We start from the raw sequence: 19,496 nt of genomic DNA, 5'->3' as shown, positions 1-19,496 counted from the left end.
CGGAAGGCAGACACTTAACGACTGAGCCACCCAGGCGCCCCAGGGATGGGGAGGCCTTCTCACCGTCTTGTCTGGCTCTTTCCTGGGGTTGCTTAAAATTCATGCAAGGCTGTCGGAACGGAAGGTATACAGAGCTTATAAAGGGCTCTTAAAAACAGTAATTAGAGAAAAGGAAAAAAATAATCAGTTGGTTTGCTGCTTGGTCCAAGGAATAGGAAGTGGTCCCTTAAGATGTGGAACCATATTTTTGGGGTTCCCTGTTCTCTGCCCCTTAACTGTTTGTAACCTAACACTGCTCCTCTTTCTTCTAGTGCGGTGGTCTCTACTCTGAATAGCTCTGGAGTCTGACTTAAGCGCCTACGCTCAGATCTCTGACCCGCACAAGCAGCCAGCGCCCTCACCCCAGAGGCTGGGCCTGGAGTTGGGGTTCAGGTGGAGCCTGGCGAAGCTCTCCCAGCTCTCTCACCAGTTTCCCCGCGCGCTCGGGAGGGGGCGCGGTCTCCGCCCGCCCAGTCCTGACTGCGGGTCAAAGGTCGCGGGCGGAGAGGCCCACAGGCACCCCGCGCCGCGCGGCCCGGAGTCCCGCGACCCGAGCTCTGAGCGCGCGGGCCGCCGCGTCACGCGCCACCTGCCCCCGCGCCCGGCCCGCCCCGGTCCCTGGAGACGCGAGCGCCACCAGCCGCCGACGGTAAGCGCCGCGCGACCCGCGCAAGTTCTAGAAGTTCGGCAGGTCGGGGGCTCTGCCGGCTCCGCCGCGCGCCCGCCTTTCAAGCTCCGACCCGCGGCAGCCCTGCGGCGGCCCTTGCGCTCCTTGTCTGCCGCCGCGGGCCGAGCTGTGGTTGTGGGGCTTCGCGGCGCGCGGCCCACACTCCGGGGGGCAGAGGCGCGGGGGCCTCGTCCCCGGCCCTGTACGCCCCGGCCTCACTTTCCGCCCTTGCACGCTTGGCCCTCGCGCAGCCAGGCCGCGCGTCTGTCTTGACAAGTACACCCCGTTTGCCCGGCCCGGACGGGTGGCCAGCTTTCTCTTTGGTCAGCCCCCGAATCCGTTCTAGAAAACACACCGGAAGGGGGAGCTTTGGGCGAAGCGAAGCCTTTTCTGTGCAAAACGCCCGCCTCCCGCGCACCTGGTTTTAATAAGAGCCTGGGGAGAAATACTGCCGGGATCCCAAAGGATCCCCAAGGATCCCCAAGAAATTCCGTCCAGAGAAAAGGAAGGGTGCACGTGGACTGTCCGTGATCCGACGCACTCAGTATACGAAGGTTTGTGAAGACCTCATGCACTTTTCAACTTTATCTGTAGCGGGGAGAGGTGGTAGGTGGCAGTGATGTTGGAAATGGGATATAAATAGCAGTTACAAACACTTCTATTAACTTTGGAGACAAGAAAATTGCACAGTTATGCACAATGTATTCTTTTCTTCCCTGTTTTAATAACAACAAAGGAATATTGAAAAACAACTGCCACCCCTTCCTAGTCTCCCATCGCCTTAATCCATGTGCACACGGTTTTGTTTTTTTTTTTTTAACATAGTTGCAGTTAGAGGTACATGGTATTCTTATTTCAAATTCTGGAACAAGGGAGGTAAATTACATCCGGACAGAGCGGATGTCTTCATTAGTTCTAGGAGAAAGATCTTTCAGTGCATGAGCTGGAAGTTAAAGATTGTATCATGCTTTCAACCTATATTACAAAAGTTTAAAGGATAAAGGACATGAAAGGCTTTTTAAAAAGATCCTTGTGAGACATATAAATGTAAATATATATTCACAGACATTCTTTTTGCATCATCATTTAAAGCCAAGGACAAATTTTCTTTCCAACATAGCACTTTGATCTTTATGCTCTTAAGGAAATAACTCTACCATGTACTACAACTTGGAGAGCACTACTTTTTCATCAGACATTTTTAAAAACCTTAATCAGCATTTAATCAGAGGCCTCAGGGTCTTGCACTTCTGTTCTCTCTGCCTGGAATGCTTTTCCCTTGCCTTTGCTTTGCTACCTCCTCCTTATGTAGATCTTAGGGCATATTCATTTCTCTGTCCACCCCCATGGGACAATGATATTTTATTTTTTTCAAAGCACTAATCACGATCTGAAAATATTAATTTGATTATTGCTGTCCCCCCACCTCAATAATGTAGCAGACTTTGCTGTTTTACTTGCTGTTATATCCTAGAACCGTACCCCCCACTCCCAGTATCTGCCAGGACTGGTATTTAGTAAATACATTTACTAAAAAACCAATCTTTGCAGTATAGTATAGCCTGGGGAGCACTTCCTGAATGTGACCCTGGAGGAAACATCTTTCTTTAGCCTCCTGGCCCCCACCCCTTCTTTCCCTTGGTGGCTTGGGTGCAGCTGCTTTCCGATCTGCCCGGCCTTCTTAGGGCCCCACCCACAGTGACCCCCGGCCAGCCCCAGGAAGTAGGCCCTGGAGGCAGCTGGGGCCTCAGGCAGTTTTTCTGGGGCCAGATTTTGGACTAGAAAGTGGCCGGGATTCTCCCCCAGAGGCCTGGGACTGCTTGGCCGCACAAACCCCCTGACCCTTTAGCACTTCTCAGTGCCTGGCTGCATGCATGAGGCTGCAAGGTTCGTGGTGGGAGCTGCTTGTGAAAAACGCTCTGTTATTGTTGGACTCCAGGCACAGGGAATCATTAGGGGAGTGACATGCGTTAAAGTTGAGGTCTTTCCTTGTGGGCTGGGCCACGAGGCTGCAACTGGCCTGCTTGCTGGCAAAGGCTGTGGATTCCTGCACAGTCCTACGTGGTTCACTTCTCAGAGGAAGCCTTGATGAGGAAGAGGCTGGAACTGGGGGCAGAAAGTTTGGAATTTCCCGTGGTTCCTTGGGGATTGATTGTTGTAGGGAACTACCCTGGCCAACACCAAGGTGAAGTTGCTTGCCTTTCCTCAAGGCCACACACAGCTCCCGGGCGCTTAAGGCTGCCTGGGCCTATGAGAGAGCTGGAGTCAGCCCCGGCCGGAGGAACCAATGTTCTGGGAGCTGTCAGGTGTCAGAGAGGAAGAAGCTTTTCCTTCTGCTCTGCTGTGGCCAGCACGGTGCCTGGCACACGGTGGGTGTTAAGTGCGTGTTCATTCCCGTAGGGAGTGTGAGAGTGCCCTCAAGGCTGTGTTTGAAGCCTGGGTGTGTCAGAGAACATAGACTCTGGAGGCCCACTGCCTGGGTTCAAATCCTGGCAGCCCCGTGTACAAACTGTCTGTGAGCCTCTGTTATAGTTCCCTGTGGCCCACGCTCTGCATCCGTGGGCTGCAGACAATAATGCTCTCCGCCTCGTGGGGTTGTGGGGAGCGTGAGATGTGGACGTTTTGGAAAGCACTTAGAACAGAACCTGGCACATAGCAATAGGGTAAGGGCTAAACAAAAATTAAAAATAAAGTATGGCAAACATAACAGTTCCCCCGGGGGGGGGGGAGGACAGGGAATGGGATCAGGGAGGGGCACACTGGGAATTTCACAGTAATTGCCAGTTGGGAACATGGGTTTCATTTTACTGCTCTTCTTTATGCTTTACACATATGAATGTTTTAATAACGGCTCAGTATATAATAAACCATTAAAACTGCACACCTCAGTGTATTCTGTACTGCATTTTAACACACTGAAGACTATTGAGGCGTTAATTTGTGCAGCCTGTCTTGTTCTTGTACAACCTTATGAGGGAAGAACTATGATTATTTCCAGTTTACAGATGCAGAAACTGAGGCTGAATAATTTGCTTAAGGTCTGTGTTGTTACACAGAGGAGAGCCAGGATTTAAATCAGACTCTGGGTTTGTAATTGCTGTGCACGGCTTTCTTAATGTGTCATTGATATAACAGGTTGTATCTGAACTTTAAAACAATGCGTTACCCTGCCAATGTCCACTCACATAAAATTGCACACCGGGACATAGTCGTGTGAATCACGATTTTCTGAATCATGTGACACCAATCAGAACACAGAAATCAGCTGGAGACGGAAATGGCTGAGTGCAAATCACCACTCCTAGCCCTCTGCTTCAGGTCTTGTATTCATTGAAACAGCCTACTAGTCTCAAAGTTCACTTAATAATAAGAAATACTGTAAATTTTAATATAAAATAAATGTATATAAAATGAGATGCCACTTATATGTGCTTTTCTCTGTATATAGAACACATATAAAATCTTCCTATAAAACATATATTGAAAAACATCAGAAAAACATATATTGAAAACACAGAAAAAACGTCTGTAATGCAAGAAAGAAAAAAGAATACTATCACTGGCTTAAGGATATAACTGAGGTTTGGGAATTTGATGGTGTGTGTTTAATGTTATTCAACAGACATTTATTAAATGCTTTTATGTATAAGGCATCGTGTTAGGCATTTGGGGAAACTAAGAGATGATTGCACAGTTTTATATTCAAACTTGTTTGTAGTCCTTCAATATGTAATACTTCATATAGTTGACTTTTGGAATGTACAGGTTTGAACTGTGTGGGTTCACTTAAATGTGGATATTTTTTAATATTACAGTATTGTAAATGTATTTTTAATATTATAGTATTGTAAATGTATTTTCTCTTCCTTAAGATTTCTTTTAAGGATTTATTTATTTGAGCAAGAGAGGGAGAGAGAAAAAGAGTGCACGCATGCTCACAAGCACGTGGGGGGTAGGGGCAGAGGGAGAGAGAACCACAAGCAGACTCTGGGCTGAGTGTGGAGCCTGGCCCAAGGTTTGATCCCACGACCCTGAGATCTCGACCTGAGCTGAAACCAAGAGGCGGAGCTCAACGTACTGTGCTACCCAGGCACCCCCTGCTTGTGCTTTTCTTGATAATGCTTTCTCTAGCTTTTTCTAATGTAAGAATACAGTATATAATACATATACCATACAAAATACCTGTTCATAAACTAGTAAAGCTTATGTAGATTTTCAACAGTGCAGGGGTTGGTACCCCTAATCCCTGTGCTGTTTAAGGGTCAACTGTACTGTTGACTGTTTTGGAAACTTACGACACTAAACCAAGCTGAGTGTACTATGAACTATGAGATTCCTACTATTGAAGTGTTTGGGAGAATTCAAAGAAAAGATCAATGATTTTACAAAGCCCCAGCATTTGAGCTGGACTTCAAAGATGGATGAAGACAAGGAGAGGGGTGCCGGAGTGGCTCAGTCGGTTGAGCGTGGGACTCTTGGTTTCAGTTTAGGCTATGATCTCAGGGTTGTGGGATGGAGCCCCAAGTCGGGCTCTCTGCTCAGCTGGGAGTTTGCTTGAGATTCTCTCTCTCCTTCTCCCTCTGCCCCTCCCCCAGCTCTAGAGTGCCCCCCTCCTCCACTGCTTAAATAAATAAATAAATAATCGTTTTTTAAAAAAAGACAAGGAGAAAAGGAGGGGTTCAAAACTGATTGAGGATGAGCAAGTGGCTGGTGGAGAGGGAGGGCTGGGTGTGATGGGAAACCTTGAGGTCCGTTCAGGGAATGGAAAATAGTTGACGTGACTATGGGGTTAGGTTCCCGGTGGTGGGAGATACAGCTAGGAGGGTAGGTTGGAGTGAGAACCACAAAGAATCTCACATGCCAGACTAAGGGGTCTGGTCTTCTTTATCCAGTGGGCAATGGGGAGCCACCGAACGTTTCTAGGCATAGTTGTGACATGCTCAGAACTGTGATCTGGAACATTCTTCTGATGCTGGCTGTTATGAGGGAAGAAAATAGAAATATGAAGACCAGTGAAGATAGTCATAAGGACATAAACTAGTATGATGGCAGGGGACAGGGAAACACAGGTTGATGGAAGAGGTATGGTTGGAGTTGAATTCATAGTTCGATGACTGATGGAATATGTTGACAAAAGGAGAAATAAAAAAGATTCTAAAGATTTGAAATTGGATCCCACTTACAAAATAGAGGAGTCAAGAGGAGGAGGAGTAAAGCATATTTTGAAAATGATCAATGGGTGAGGATCTGCCGAATTCAAATTTCTGTCTTACAGAACTCCTCTGAGCCTTTAGATAGAAGGTATGCTCCAGCATTTCCCAGGTTGTCCACAGAGACCCGCTCTCCTCCTCCCCAGACTTCAAGTAAGGAGCAAGCCTAGTGCCTCGGACCTTTAACAACATCAGTCCTACATGATAGCAAGGAAACATCTCGAAGAAAGCCTTACTCCCAGGACTCTGTGTTCTGGAACCCGGGCCAGTTTGCATTTGCCTATCTCTTCAAGCAGTTCTTCTAGGTCCTATTTCGTCAGGCCTCTGATTTACAGCATAGGGAAAGTGCATGGTCAACTTTGACAGGAAGAGGAGTGGGGATTTCGTGCTTGTGCCTGGAGGGTTGGGAAACTGGGGAAATTTGCATTTTCTTAGGAAAAAGGCCTGGAGGAGGTAGAAGCTCTTTGCTATTATCCGAGCTCTGCTACCGCTCTCCTTTAGACATTGTTTCCTTAGAACAGGTCCTTGGGTTTTGAAACATGTGTGCATTTAACAGATCATCCAAATGGACTTATCTCTAGGTCTGCTACAAGCTGTTCAAGGGACATTGAAGGGCATGATTCAAAGGCTTCCCTTAGCAGAAGGCCATCACTGTGATTTAAAAAAAAAAAAAATCAAATTATATACCTAACATAAAGCTTACATTTTAACTTTTAAGTATACAGTTCAGTGGCCTTAAGTACATTGACATTGTTATACAACCATTCACCATCATCCATCTCCAGAACTTTTTCATCTTCCCAAACTGAAACCCCATATCCACTAAACGGTAACTCTGCATTCCTCACTCCCCACCGGTCCCTGGTGACCACCGTTCTGTTTTCTCTCTATGAATTTGACTACTCTAGAGACCTTGTATAAGTGCAATCACATAGTACTGTCCTTCTGTGGCTAGCTTTCTTCACTTAGCATAATGTCTTCAAGGTTCGTCCATGTTGTAGCATGGGTCAGAATTTCCTTTCCTTTTAAAGCTGAACAGTATGCCATTGTGCGGATGGATAGACCACACTTATCTATTCATTTATGTGCAAATGGACCTTTGTGCTGTTTCCATCTCTCTGTGATCTTGATGAACTTCTCTAAGCGGTCCCTGCATGGACCTTCACTCCCCACAAGTCGGAGATGCCTTTTGAGTTTGTTTTCATCATGTGTGAGTTGATAGTAGAAAATCACAAGCCATCTCACTAAATCAGGATGAGAAATTGAGCGCATTAAACTTTAGAGAAAATACACTTTTTAATCCAGACTTCAAGTAGATTTGGATGGCACCCGTTCTGTACTTGCCTGGGGGGGCTTGGTCCCAGAAGCTCCCCAGGGAAGGATGAGGGCCAGCTCAGTTCGCAGTTCAGCGTGGGGGCCTGCTGTGCTCTCCTACATCTTTGTAAAGCCTCAAACCTTGGGGTGGAGGGGCGGAAAAGTGAGTGGGTTGGTTGGAGCTCCTAGACCACGGAAAAGAATTCGGGGGTTTCCCAGGAACATGCTGCTTTGGAAGCTGCTGTTGAGTCTTAGTTTTGAGTAGAGGCATCAATGGCAGAGGAATTTGGTGGGACGGGGCTATAGGGAAACCACTAGAATCCAGCGCTCAGCCCAGCTTCCCACACCATCCTTTTCTCCTTCCCTGAAGACTTTGGTTTAGCGAAAACAAAATAGTTTTGACTGAGTTATTAGGTTGGAATAATTTCAAGTCTAGTTTAATGAGTTTCTTCTCCTTTGCCAGTCTTACAGGGAATCAGTTTTATCATTTGAATTTACTGGTTCCCAAATTGTGCGCCACGGCGCCTCGGGGCGCTGCAGTAAAAACGCGGGGGTACCATAAGATATACTACATTTTTAAGGGAAACACAACTATACTTGACAGTTGTGGGTTGCCCGAGAACTGCTAGCTCGAGGTGCTCATAGTTTCAACATTAGGTCGCGCTGCATTCCTTCCAGTGGTGTCATATCTTTGTGAAGCTGGGTTTTTGGTGGTTGGAAGCTGTGATAAACACCGAGTACCTCATGAAAATCCGTGTGGAGTAGGAGATGAGAGTGGCAGTGGCCGGTCTGGTTCCAAAGGTTAAGAGGTTGTATGGTGCCCAAGAGGTATACACAGTCCATTAATAAGTACTTGTGACCATTTAAGAATGAAATAAAAAATGTATTTTTTCAGTTTATGTGTATTATTCTTTCAAATGGCCACGGAATTGTTAGGACATAAATACTTCGTAAGTTGTTTGGACTTTGACACTTAATAAATGGAACTGTTAAGTATTTCTTTCATCTAAGGGGTGCCATAAAAAAAATGACTGAGACGCTAAGGGCACCATGTACCAAGAGAATTTGGGATTCTTTGCTTTAATTTATCAGAGAATTCCCAAAATATTTACTTTTAAACATATCAAATATGGGGCTGGAGGTGAGGTAACAAGAGAAATAAAATAAGCACGTTGCTTGGAGATTTCTTGAAGTGAATGGCTCAATTTTTCTGATTATAAAATTTAATATGTATTATTTTTAAAAATCCAGAAAGGTACAAAATAGAAAATAAAACCTCCATATTTCCACTCTCTATTCCTCTACCCCTTCCCAGAGATATCCGCTGTTAACATTTTGGTGGATATTCTTCCAGACTTATTTCTCTCGCGTATATATACGATTAGATGTTATACAAAAATTGGGTCATAGACATTCTATTTTGCTTATTCCTTTTTAAAATTCACTATACCACAGCTATCTTTTCATGTCAACATGAATAGATTTGTAATCATATATAATGCATATATATTTACTTTAAACAGATTTACAAATAGACTTTCAAGGAAAAAAAGCCTCTCAATTTTAAAACCTAATTTATTACTAAAGCTAAGAGAATTCCACTGTTGGAGTGGCTCAATCATGCCCCCTTGTGGCTCGATGTGATATTAACATTTTTCTTCAAAGATTTGCCGGGAAGGCCTTGTATTCTGACATGGAAGATAGAGAAGTGAATGAAATCAGATCTGTTTTAGAAACTCACACCCCATAAGAGGAGAAGAAATGTATAGTTAAATAACTATGGGAGGAAAGAAAAAGTAATTAGGTACATCATAAGAGAGCTGCAGTTAAACATCCTGTAGGAGCAAGGGGTTGTCTGTCTCTGAAGATTAAGGACTTCATGGTACACTCACGGGGCAGTGGTAACCACAATAATAACAGAAAACGTTTAATGAGTGCTTTTAAGCCAGGCACCGCTCTTTGCACTTTTTATAGCGAAGATGGAATTTCTCTCTTCTAGGCTTTACCCAAGGGAAGGATTTCTACGCAGAGGGGTGATGAGGAGATGGAATGAAGGCAGGGGATGGTACCCAAGGTAGGGGAGCTGAAGAAGTAAATGCAGGAGAGTCTGTACAGAGAGGGCTGGGCCTTGCAGATTGCTCTGAGTAAAGTGGGAAGGGACACCAGAAAGAGGTGAGTGCCTCAAATCCCAGGCTAAGGAATGTGACCTTAATTCTGCTGACAGGCAATGGTAACCAGTGACTCAAGTTTTTTGATCAGGGGAACAATTTTATCAGAGCTGGACTTTTGGAAGATTAACTTTTCAGTAGTGTGAAAGATGAGAGGCTACTGCACCAGTCCAGGCAATGTGCAATGCCGCTCAGAAGAGGTGCAGCAGAAAGTAGAAAGGAGACATGAATCTGAGCTTGGTTAGGAAGGCGGCAATGACAGAATCTCTTTCTTGAATTCACAGTTTTATTACTGATGTAAAGCCACAGTAACGTTTGGTGAACTTTGAATGCTGGTCTTCATACCCAGTGGTTCATACCATTTAGTCGTATGTGAACTAGACAGATTGATTTGCCAGTGTTCACATGCTGATTTCCTCCTTCTCCTCCAAGAAACTAGTTATTTTAGGGACACCAGCTAGAACACATTATTCAGCCTCTCATTTGGTAATTTTGACAGAGCTCAGGTCCTCTGGTAGGGCGTACTATTCCAAGCCATTTGCTAAATTTGTAATCATGGCATGGTATTTGAGAATGGTGTTACAATGTGTTTCTCTTTTGCAATGAATATGAAAGCAGAAGGAATTCGTTGAATTCTGAGCAAACGGGGTTTGGGTTAGGCCCGAGGAGCTGATTCTAAGGCTGGGAGATAACTGGAGATAACTGGAATTGCACGATCAAGGGGGCTTCAGCGCACTATTTTGTGGACATTTAAAAAGATGAGACAGTCAAGCGAGATGATGGGGGTTTTGTTTGCCTTCCAAAATGATCTATTTTATTTTATTTCTAAATGGTTAGCAGAGAAATCCTGCCTTTAATATTATAAGCACCCAGTGCAGTGATTCTCAAAGCAAGGTCACAAGTTCAGTGGTGAGCCATCAGGATCTTCTTGGTGGGCTCACGCGTATCCCATAAATGTATAGGGTGTTATTTTATAATAAAAAGTAAGGTACATCAGCTCACATTTATCTCTAATAAAGCTAATAACAAATGATTCAGATCTCTTCCTCCCAGTTCTTGCTCAGCACGGGCTTTCCCATGCTTACGTGGGAGTGTCCCTTACACAGTTCAGGGCTCAATGATGTGGAAAGAAGTGATCATATTGATTGCTCTTCGTGCATTTTCCCGGTAACTCTTAACTTCTCTGCACTTCATGGGTCCTCTGGAATATTGTTCCTGGAGAAACTATCTTGAGTTAGGTCACATTTGAAAGATAAGTAAGTTGAATGAGGGAAAGTTATGTCAGGTGTTCCTGGGGTATCCAGGATGTAGAATTCAAAAAGCTTCACCTGGCTTTCCTCTCTATTAGAGGAGATGCTTTTGCTGGTGGGTGTGACTGAATAGAATATATAACATAATGCAGTTCTTGGATTTGTGGATCACTAATTAACATGCTTGAGCTGTTTCAGACTGTGCTGGAGTCATAATTCAAAACTGGTTTGTCATCAGTGTCCAGCAGTGTCATATTTCAAACCCTATCAGATTATAGTTGTGTACTTCATCACTTTTTAACCATTTAAATTACATTCCTGTTAATAGGATCTATGTTTTAACATCAACAGGCAGATTGGCGGATTGCATGGTTCATGTCTAGTTGAGTTTTTATGGCTAATTGGGCACATATGTACTAAACTAACCCCTCTCTTCAGAAATGAAGGATTTTACTAAAAATGAGCATATTTTTATTACAGGCAGTTTAGTTTCATCTGCTTAAGTAGTTTTTTAAACATGAAGCATTTTTCAGTCCAAGTGTGCCTTAATGTGTTAACTGTATTTTTTAATGCAGATTTCTTTCACTAGCTTAATGGGAATTCACAGAAATCATAGCCTTTTAATTAAAGCCAATCTGTTTCAGTGCCAGACATTCTGAAAGATTCCAGTGAACCAAAAAAGAACACATTTCTGCACTGGAAGTGTGCATATGGGACCCTTCAGAAGCCTGACAGAAATGCCTGATGGAAGGATTTGAAACAGGAAAAAGATTAATAAAAAGAATGTCAGAGTAGTTTTCAAAATAGCTTAAATAATGTGTGTACTGAAATAATTTTCTACACCAAAGGATGATTTGATTGAAAAACTGAAAAACTGTGACTCTTGCATAGTCTTAATGCTTATTATAAAAGTCTAAATCTCACTTCAGAATGTTTAAAGTAAAAAAGAGAGCTCATGATGGCTATATTTTTCAAACCTAAAGTCGGTATAAGTGACTATATTTTCAGAACTAATTCAAGGGTCTGACAAGCAAAATTTGGAAGACAAAGGAACAGAATATTTAAAATTGAAAGGATCCTGGAAAATCTGGGATGTGTAGTCATTGTAATGACGGTTGTAAGGAAATCACAGGATACATTTGGGTACAATTTGGTCAAACAGAAAGAGCCAGGGACCAGAAGTCAGAGGCACTTAACTAACTGTGGGACTAGACAAGTCCCTTAACTTTGCTTTATTTCTATTTGCTCCGTTGTAAACGGTGATTATATCTACCAGAACAATTTTGTGGTTATTGCGAGGATCCTAATGAACTATTGGGTGTAAAAGCTTCTGGAAAAGTAATGCTAAAGTGTTATACAAGTGGAAAAATTGCTGTGGTTTTGAGTAACCATGGCCATGCAGGGACAGATTTTATTTGCCATGGCCTCAAGCAAGTGCCTAGCACCTCCTGGTATAAGGAAAGGCTCCATAGACAGAGCGGAAGGAAGGAAGGGGAACAGGTCTCTTTGCTTTTGTTTTATTCTCTCTGTCAGAGACTTGGGCCAAAAAAATAAAACTAAATGTGTGGTTTGGGATTCTTTAGAGTTTTACACAGGTGCACTGTGCTGGTACCCATCCAAGTCTGAACCACATGTATAAATACAAACAGAGTCTGGTAGATATCCTAGTCTTACATGTGTGCAGGATGTTTGGTGGGATTTCTTTCTGTGGTATTGGATTTGGCAGCTAGAAGTGTAGTTGCAGATGCAACGTTTTAAAGAAAGCCAATGACAACGCGCCCCCTTCTCCTTTCTTCTCCATCCCTTACCTTTCCCCATACTATGGGGCAGCCTACTATGTCCTCCTACCTCCAGTCATTGACTCAGGCCTTCTGTCTCATCTTGAAGGCCTTTCATGGAGGTTCTGGGGGAAGGAAGAGAGGACAGAGTCTCGTTGGCTGTAGCCTTTTGGAACAACAGTGTTCATTACCGCCCCCCTTTCCATGAAGGATGGGGAAGAGGCTGGGGGGTAATTCTTTCAACAAATTAAATGAGGGGAGAAATTCGGTCTTGCTTGCAAGAAGGGAAGACTGGCTTTAGGTGCCCTGTTGGACATCTGCTTAGGTAGCGGCAGCCTTCCAGATTTGTCCCCTGGCCTGCTTAGTGGGGGAGAGGAGCGGAGAAGGATGGCAGGAGGCTGTGGGACTGGCGGCCAGGCAGCCTGCACGTGCGTGGGGTGATGTAGCAAGGATGCCCGAGTTGATCGTGGTCAGGTGCACGCTATGGTGCAGGGCGGTTGAGTTTGACTCTCGTGCTGGTTTTCCGGCCCCAAAGCGTGGCCCATTGGGCGAGGAAGCATGCTGAAGACTCACACTCCCAGTGGCAGCGTGCCCTGCAGGGGAGGGAGGTGATGAGATTTAAACTGTCACACTGACATCTGAAACTGAACTATAGCACTAAGTGACAGTGACCCAGAGGTGACCGAGCTTGCTTGAGACCCACTACTCCAATGTGAAGGGAAGTTTGACAGCACACAATAGAAAGCAGTGATTAGAAGATAGAGACAGAAAACAAAGCCAAACCCAAACCGTTCAGTGTTGTGCGGCACTGAGCAGAGACTTTCATGAAGTTATTACATTAATTAGAAACTGTCCTCATGTGGTTTGACTCCAGTTGCTTAATCACAGAATCCAGACTCCGAGCAGATAAGACCTTAGAGATAATTCCTTCTAGGCTAGTAGATTTCAGATGCCGTTCCAGGAAGTCCGGGGTGGGGGTGGCAGCCTACAGAGGTTGCGCAGGACCCCGGATGGGTGTAGATGGAAGGAGTACAGAGGGAGGTAGATACGCTGAGAAGGTGGGACTTCTGGTTTTCCTCCCTTTAGCTAGAAAAAGGTTGCTTTTATCTGCTTTATACTTCAGGCTTCAGTGCAAGATTACTTTTGTCCAGAGGGTTCCCCAGTTTAAAGAAAAAGCGCCTTTATAATCTAACCCTCTTAATTCTGTGATTAATAAATTGAAGTTCAGACTGGGGGAGTGACAAGCCGCAGGCCACAGAGCCTTGAGCGGCAGAGTCAGGACATAGGCCATTTAATTCTGTGCCCTTTCCTGAACTGAAGGGTGGCATTAGCCTCTCGAATTCAAGGTGCATTTATTAAGCAGCTACTAGAGTCCTGTGGTAGGTTTTTAAAAAATTTCTCCTTCTTCTTAAAAGATTAATGCAATTATTGCATCCATTTGGTGCCTTTACTGCCGGAAAAATAACAGCCAGCAGGGGCTTTCTTGGGTTACCTCGCTAAGAGATCTCTGCAAGTCAAACACTATTAACTTTAATGAAGCGGCTTTGATGGTGGGGAAGAGACAGCCGACACCACATTTCCCTAACAATAAACCACTCTGACAGATAAAAACAAACAGGCTCAAGATAACATATAGTATTTCGGAGAACAGGGCCAATAATGAATGTAGACGGATGTGCGCCCGGCTTTCCTCTAAAGCTGTGTCCCTCCATCTGTTGTGGAAACTTCTAAAGGCCGGGCACGATGATCTAATCCGGCTTTTACAGAAACCACTGCCTGGGTCATTATAAGGGTGGCCCTGGGAGGAGATCTCAAAGAAACCTAGTACTACCCTGGGCTCTTTCTGAAGACCCTCTTTGCTCGGTGTTAGGGGTCGCATCTGAGCACTGATGGTTGTTGAGCCAGTGCTAGCAACCGTGGTATGCGATCCCCCGCCTTCCTGGCCGTGGGGAGGCCTCACCCGCTGATGTCCTCTCCATGGGGCGTGCTCTCAGCCGCCAGGAGAGAACCCATGACCGGTGATCACTGACAGAGGGGGCTGCCACGGCTTTCCTCCGTCCCGGCAGATCCCAGCAGAGAACTTGGCCTCATACAGCCCCAACAGTAAAAACCAGTCAGCGGCGGACCGGGTTTGGTGTTCGTGCCTGTTGGAGGCAGCAAAGAGGAAAATGGCGTACGGTTTGGAGCTTGGTCATGATGTGGCCATTAGTCATTAAACCTAGATTTCAGTTAGACTAGGATGAATAACAAATGCTACTTTACAAATAGCTTATTTCAATTCCCTCACCAGGCTGTCCCTTAACCAAATACCCTCTACTATATCCTATAGCGTGTCTTTTTATTGGGGGCTGCTTTTATGTGTGCAGTGGGGGAGGGATCCTTATCATTGTACTTGTGAATTTTTAAGTTGTCTTCTTCCTGTATTTTCTCATTTGATCTTTACAACCTTCCTACTGAAGTAGATTTTTGATAGTCCCACTGACTTGCCCAGGGTCCTACAGGTAGTAAACACCAGAGCCAGCACTGGATAGATTTCAAGGCTTATTCCACTCTGATGGAAAGCTCTGAGACTTCTCTCTCTCTCTCTCTCTCTCTCTTTGTTGGGGGTGGGGTGTGGAGGGTAATGGCTGGCAAATGAAAGAGCCCACCCTGGATTACCACTGAAATCCACTGATAATTCCAGAGCCCTAGTGTGGCCTCAAAGGCCTTGCTCTTTCCGTAAGAGTATCTTAATAAGACAATTTAAAAAGTTGCCCAGGTTCCTGCTTTCAAATGGCAAAAATTATTATTGGGTCTCTAACTCAGTTTGAAAGAAAGAGAAATTCCCATTCCTTCTTCCCACACCCTTGGCTGCGATCAGACTTCTGTCTGTTAGACACACTGGACATGGGTTAAAATGACGACCCTTCCCACAGGAGTGGGTGATGAGGACTAATTTGCTCAGGCGCTTGTGTTCGGGTCCTCAGGCACGGGACAGGGGCCATGAAGGGACTTAGGGCCCGGCAAAGGCATGCTCTTGTCTTCCAGCCTGAGAAAGCCTCTCAGAGGCCAAAGGGACTGGGTTTTGCGGCAGCCCTCAGTGGCAGCCAAGACTGATTCAGGGTTGCCCCGGGGATTTCTCCTGGCCCCTTTTCTCTGCATCAGAGCAGCTCTAAGGGTGCTCCTCCCTTCATCTTTGACTCTTGTTGCTGCAGGCTAACAGCCCAGCAAAAGACAGTCAGAGTTTTAAATGGGGGTTGAAAATAAGGGATGCTTTAGGCCCAGAGTTGATTTGCCGCCTCTTCTCACCCAGTATTTTTTTTTTTTTTTAAGCAAGCTCCCCGCCACCTGTGGGGCTTGAACTCACGACCCTGAGACCAAGAGTCTCATGCTCTACCTCCGGAGTCAGCCAGGCGCCCCTCACCCAGTATTTTATATGCCGATGAAATCATAATAAAATGAATCAGGGGCTTGGTCGAGGAAAGGACTGCAGTGAAAGTAGCCTCAGGTGCGGGGGTGGAGTGTGCGGTTTGTTTCAGAGACAGTGGACGATGCGGTCCGATTGGACGTCCCCGAGCCTGTGCTCCGTCTTGATCCGTTTCAGCTTGGAGCGCCCCCTTCTGGGCTACTCTGTACCAGGCGGTTCCTGAAGCTCCGCCCTGCCATAGCCCTGTTTTCTCCTACCAGGAGGAACGCGCTCTTCGGAGGTCTGGGCTGGTTTAGCAATTAGGAATTTCGAAACATTACAAAACTCTGCCCTCTAGTGGTTCTTTGGGAAACATTCACAATCTCTTTAAAACAGAGAGAGAAAAGGGAAAAGAAGAAGAAGAAGAAGAAGAAGAAGAAGAAGAAGAAGAAGAAGAAGAAGAAGAAGAAAAGCCCGCGCTTAATGCTAGCTGTATTTAAAACAGATCGGCCAGAGAGCAAGAAGACTTGAGAGAGCAGGGTCCCTGTGGCTCCGCAGTTGAAAACCCCTTTCTGCTTCAATGTCACTCCCTGGCCATTGATAAGTTTAGGAGCCGTCCAAATCCATGTAGACTGTTTTAATAAAAAATGAAGCAACACATCCCTGATACAAAAGTCTTTTTGGATTCCTCGGTCTTGCTCAGGACAGTGCCTCGAAAGCCCTTTTACTTGTCATATGTTTACATTACTGACAGACAACAGGGTCGGTTCTGGGATTGTGTCCACCTCCTCTCTGTTTCTGTATGAAATATTCCTTTGGCATTTCTCACCCTCTAACAAGTATTCCTGTTTTCTTGTGTGTTAAGAAGAAAACGCCTTTAGTAACATAGCCATTTTAATATTCAGTTTCTCCATCTCTTCAAAGTGAGGACAGATCTTAATTTATATGGCAAGCTGAACTGTGTGCTCTCTTCCTAAAGTTTTTAACTTTACCCTTAAGTTGACTCTTGCCTACTCGGTGACCTTGCACCCTAATTTTTCCGTTTACTTCCTGTACTGCATTTGAAGTGCCTATAAATCACATCTTAGGTCAGCCCTTTCCTTAACATGAATAATATTTGTATTCTCGCTGTGCAACACAATTTTACAACAATGCCAATTTATTTTTTTGGCAGTCTAGACTTTCGTTCTTTTTTCTTTTCTTTTTCAAAGTCCTATTGAATTTCAAGCCTCTCTCTTAGCTCTTGTGGTGATTACTGCTTTAATGCACTAACTTTTCACCTCTCAAGGCATATCTGGAAAATATCACATGTGAGGTTCTAAGTGGGCTGACCCAGTTTGATGGGGGTGCAAAGGCAGAACTGGGCCCAGTCAGGCTGTGATGCAGAGGTAGACTGGGAGGGAGGGATGGCGAGATAGGCTCGGGTGAGTAGATTCTCACCTGGCGTTTGGGTTGACCACTAACAGGTTTACTGCCCCTCCCCGCTCTCCCCTCTACACAGGACCCTCCTTTAATTAAAATAACATACTTTAATGATCTCGTAATCATTGGTTTGTTTCCAGAAGCTATCAGGTTGCGTGTGGAAAAGTCAGTGGAGCAGGAACGAGATCACTGACCTCATCTCCCAAGCCACGGGGGAGGGGATTTCAACATTTGGCACAGGGAGGGTCGAACCAGATAGAATTTTTATCTCCATCATATCTTCTAAGAGCCTAGCTTTTTATGATAATTTCTGGCCATTTCCCTTCTTACCATTCCTCCCCCTTGTGAAAATCACTCAACTGTAGTTTGTACCCATTTTTTGTTTGTGTCCTTACACTCTGTGTGTGTATGTTGAACGTTCTCTGTTGGAGGGCTTCGAATTCTTAATTATTTATGCCCTGACACAGTGTGAAATGCATTGGGCACCTGCCCAGGCAGTCAGCAGTATTTACAAATCTCTGGGAACTCAGAACTTCAGTGTCGTATCTGGCACATAATCAGTATTGTGACCCAGTTTGCTTTCCAGGTAGATGTAGCAAAATGTGAAGAGAGAGGGCCCTGCAGTCAGGTGACTTCCCTGTGTGATGGTGGGCACCGCACATTTCCTTTCTAAGCTTTATTTTTTTCACCCGTAAAATGGGAATAAGAGTAACACAGGTGAGGAATAAATGAGGTGACTCACATAAAGCACTTAGCACATTGTGCTCAATAATGTTAGTTGTTGCAGTTATGAGGCTGGAAGATCCATTATGGGGGATCAGTTTGCGTGGTACAGACCTGCACTGTGGAGTCAGAAGGGCCTGAGTTTGGACTCCTAGCTCATCGGTATTAGCTCAGTGACTCTGGAGGCTCTTATAAGCACATGAGCCTTTGTGTTCTGTGTAAGTTGATGAGCACATCCCTCCACCCCAGGGCTGCTGTGTTCTGTTAGATACAGGATGTACCGTGCTTGGCACACGGAACTTAGCACGTGTTAGCCGATTTCCCATTCTCCAGGTCTTCTAAGATGCTGTGTATTGTCTCCAGTAGGCATTTCAACCCTAGTTTTACTTGATGTGAGTCAGAGATAAAGAAAAAGGGATCTGTTAGAATGACACTGCCCCCACCCCAAGTTAAAAACAACCATTTAATGCTTTCTTTCAGATATCTTCAAAAACCCGGGAGCCTTAGGCTCCACAATTTAAAATACTAACTCAACTGAAACAGATATTGCTGTTCTTTTAAAATTAAATGAATGCGTATATTGTTACAGAACAATGGATCGAAAGTTCTCCTAATCATTCCGTAGGAGAACACAACTCCCCGATTGGGAAGCGTACACAGTGCCGCCGAAGTTCTTCGGGGTGCCAAGTGCTTCGGATGGTAACAGTCTGGTTGGGAAGGGGTCATGGCGCGTACTTTCTGTGCGCCTTGGTCCCCTGGCTTATACCTACTAACAAAACTCTGGGCGGAATTTTTGCTTGAGTGTCCCAAAGGATTTTTTTCTTTCGTAAATAAAGAATTCAGTTTATAATCAGTGCTTTCTGGGGGTTGCAGAGGTGAAAGAAGGGGTCGTCCATTGACATGGGAGCTCTACATGAAAGTCTTTCTGCTCTGCTCTGACGTGGGGCCTGTCGGCTCCACAGGCAGGTCCGTGAGAAACAGCAACACCCACTTTGGTGTGAGCAGTCTGTTTTCTGCTTACATATACAGACTTGATTTATAATCCCAGTCCGGACAGCATCTGAGTCTAATTACCTGGGTATATGAAAGTTCAGGAGATCTCAACTAAGTTTGCAATTCAGGGATGCCCTTTACCAGAAGCAGATGGAAAAAATAAAACACTTTAGTTTATGACTATTTTTCTATTTGGGGGAAGGAGAAAGAACAAAAAGAGTTGCCAAATTGATCCTTGTCAAGCACTAATTAAATATTATTCGTGATTAATTCTGATGTTGATGTATTCAGTGTTTTAGCGGTGTCATAAATATTTGAAAGAATGAAATAACTCACTTCATGTAGCTGTAATAAATCACGCATACCACAGTTCCCACGTGGCCTCGTGAGCCAGCCCCTTATTATTATTTTTTCAATGCATACACTTGTTAGTGACTTTTATGGAATATTATTAGAGATGTGAGGAAATAAGTTCCTAATTATGCCTTGCAGTTGCCATGCCATTCAGTTAACAAATACTTTTAAAATTACGAAGAACGAACAGTTT

The 19,496-nt window shown here is 44.8% G+C and overlaps 1 protein-coding gene across 1 annotated transcript in view; it reads left to right on the top strand.

Annotated features, from left to right (window-relative positions):
- The first annotated feature begins 572 nt into the window (after positions 1-572).
- Positions 573-19,496, top strand: part of LOC103659348 — a 168,052-nt gene continuing 149,128 nt past the window's right edge. Inside the window, exon 1 of the mRNA XM_040638916.1 lies at positions 573-688. The gene's annotated coding sequence lies outside the window, so the exon portion shown is untranslated. The remainder of the gene's footprint in view (positions 689-19,496) is intronic.

The sequence above is a fragment of the Ursus maritimus genome, unplaced genomic scaffold (genome assembly GCF_017311325.1).
Source record: "Ursus maritimus isolate PB19 unplaced genomic scaffold, ASM1731132v1 scaffold_23, whole genome shotgun sequence".
Taxonomy (NCBI): domain Eukaryota; kingdom Metazoa; phylum Chordata; class Mammalia; order Carnivora; family Ursidae; genus Ursus; species Ursus maritimus.
Note: the sequence above shows the minus strand (reverse complement) of the source record. Positions and strands in the feature narration are given on the sequence as shown.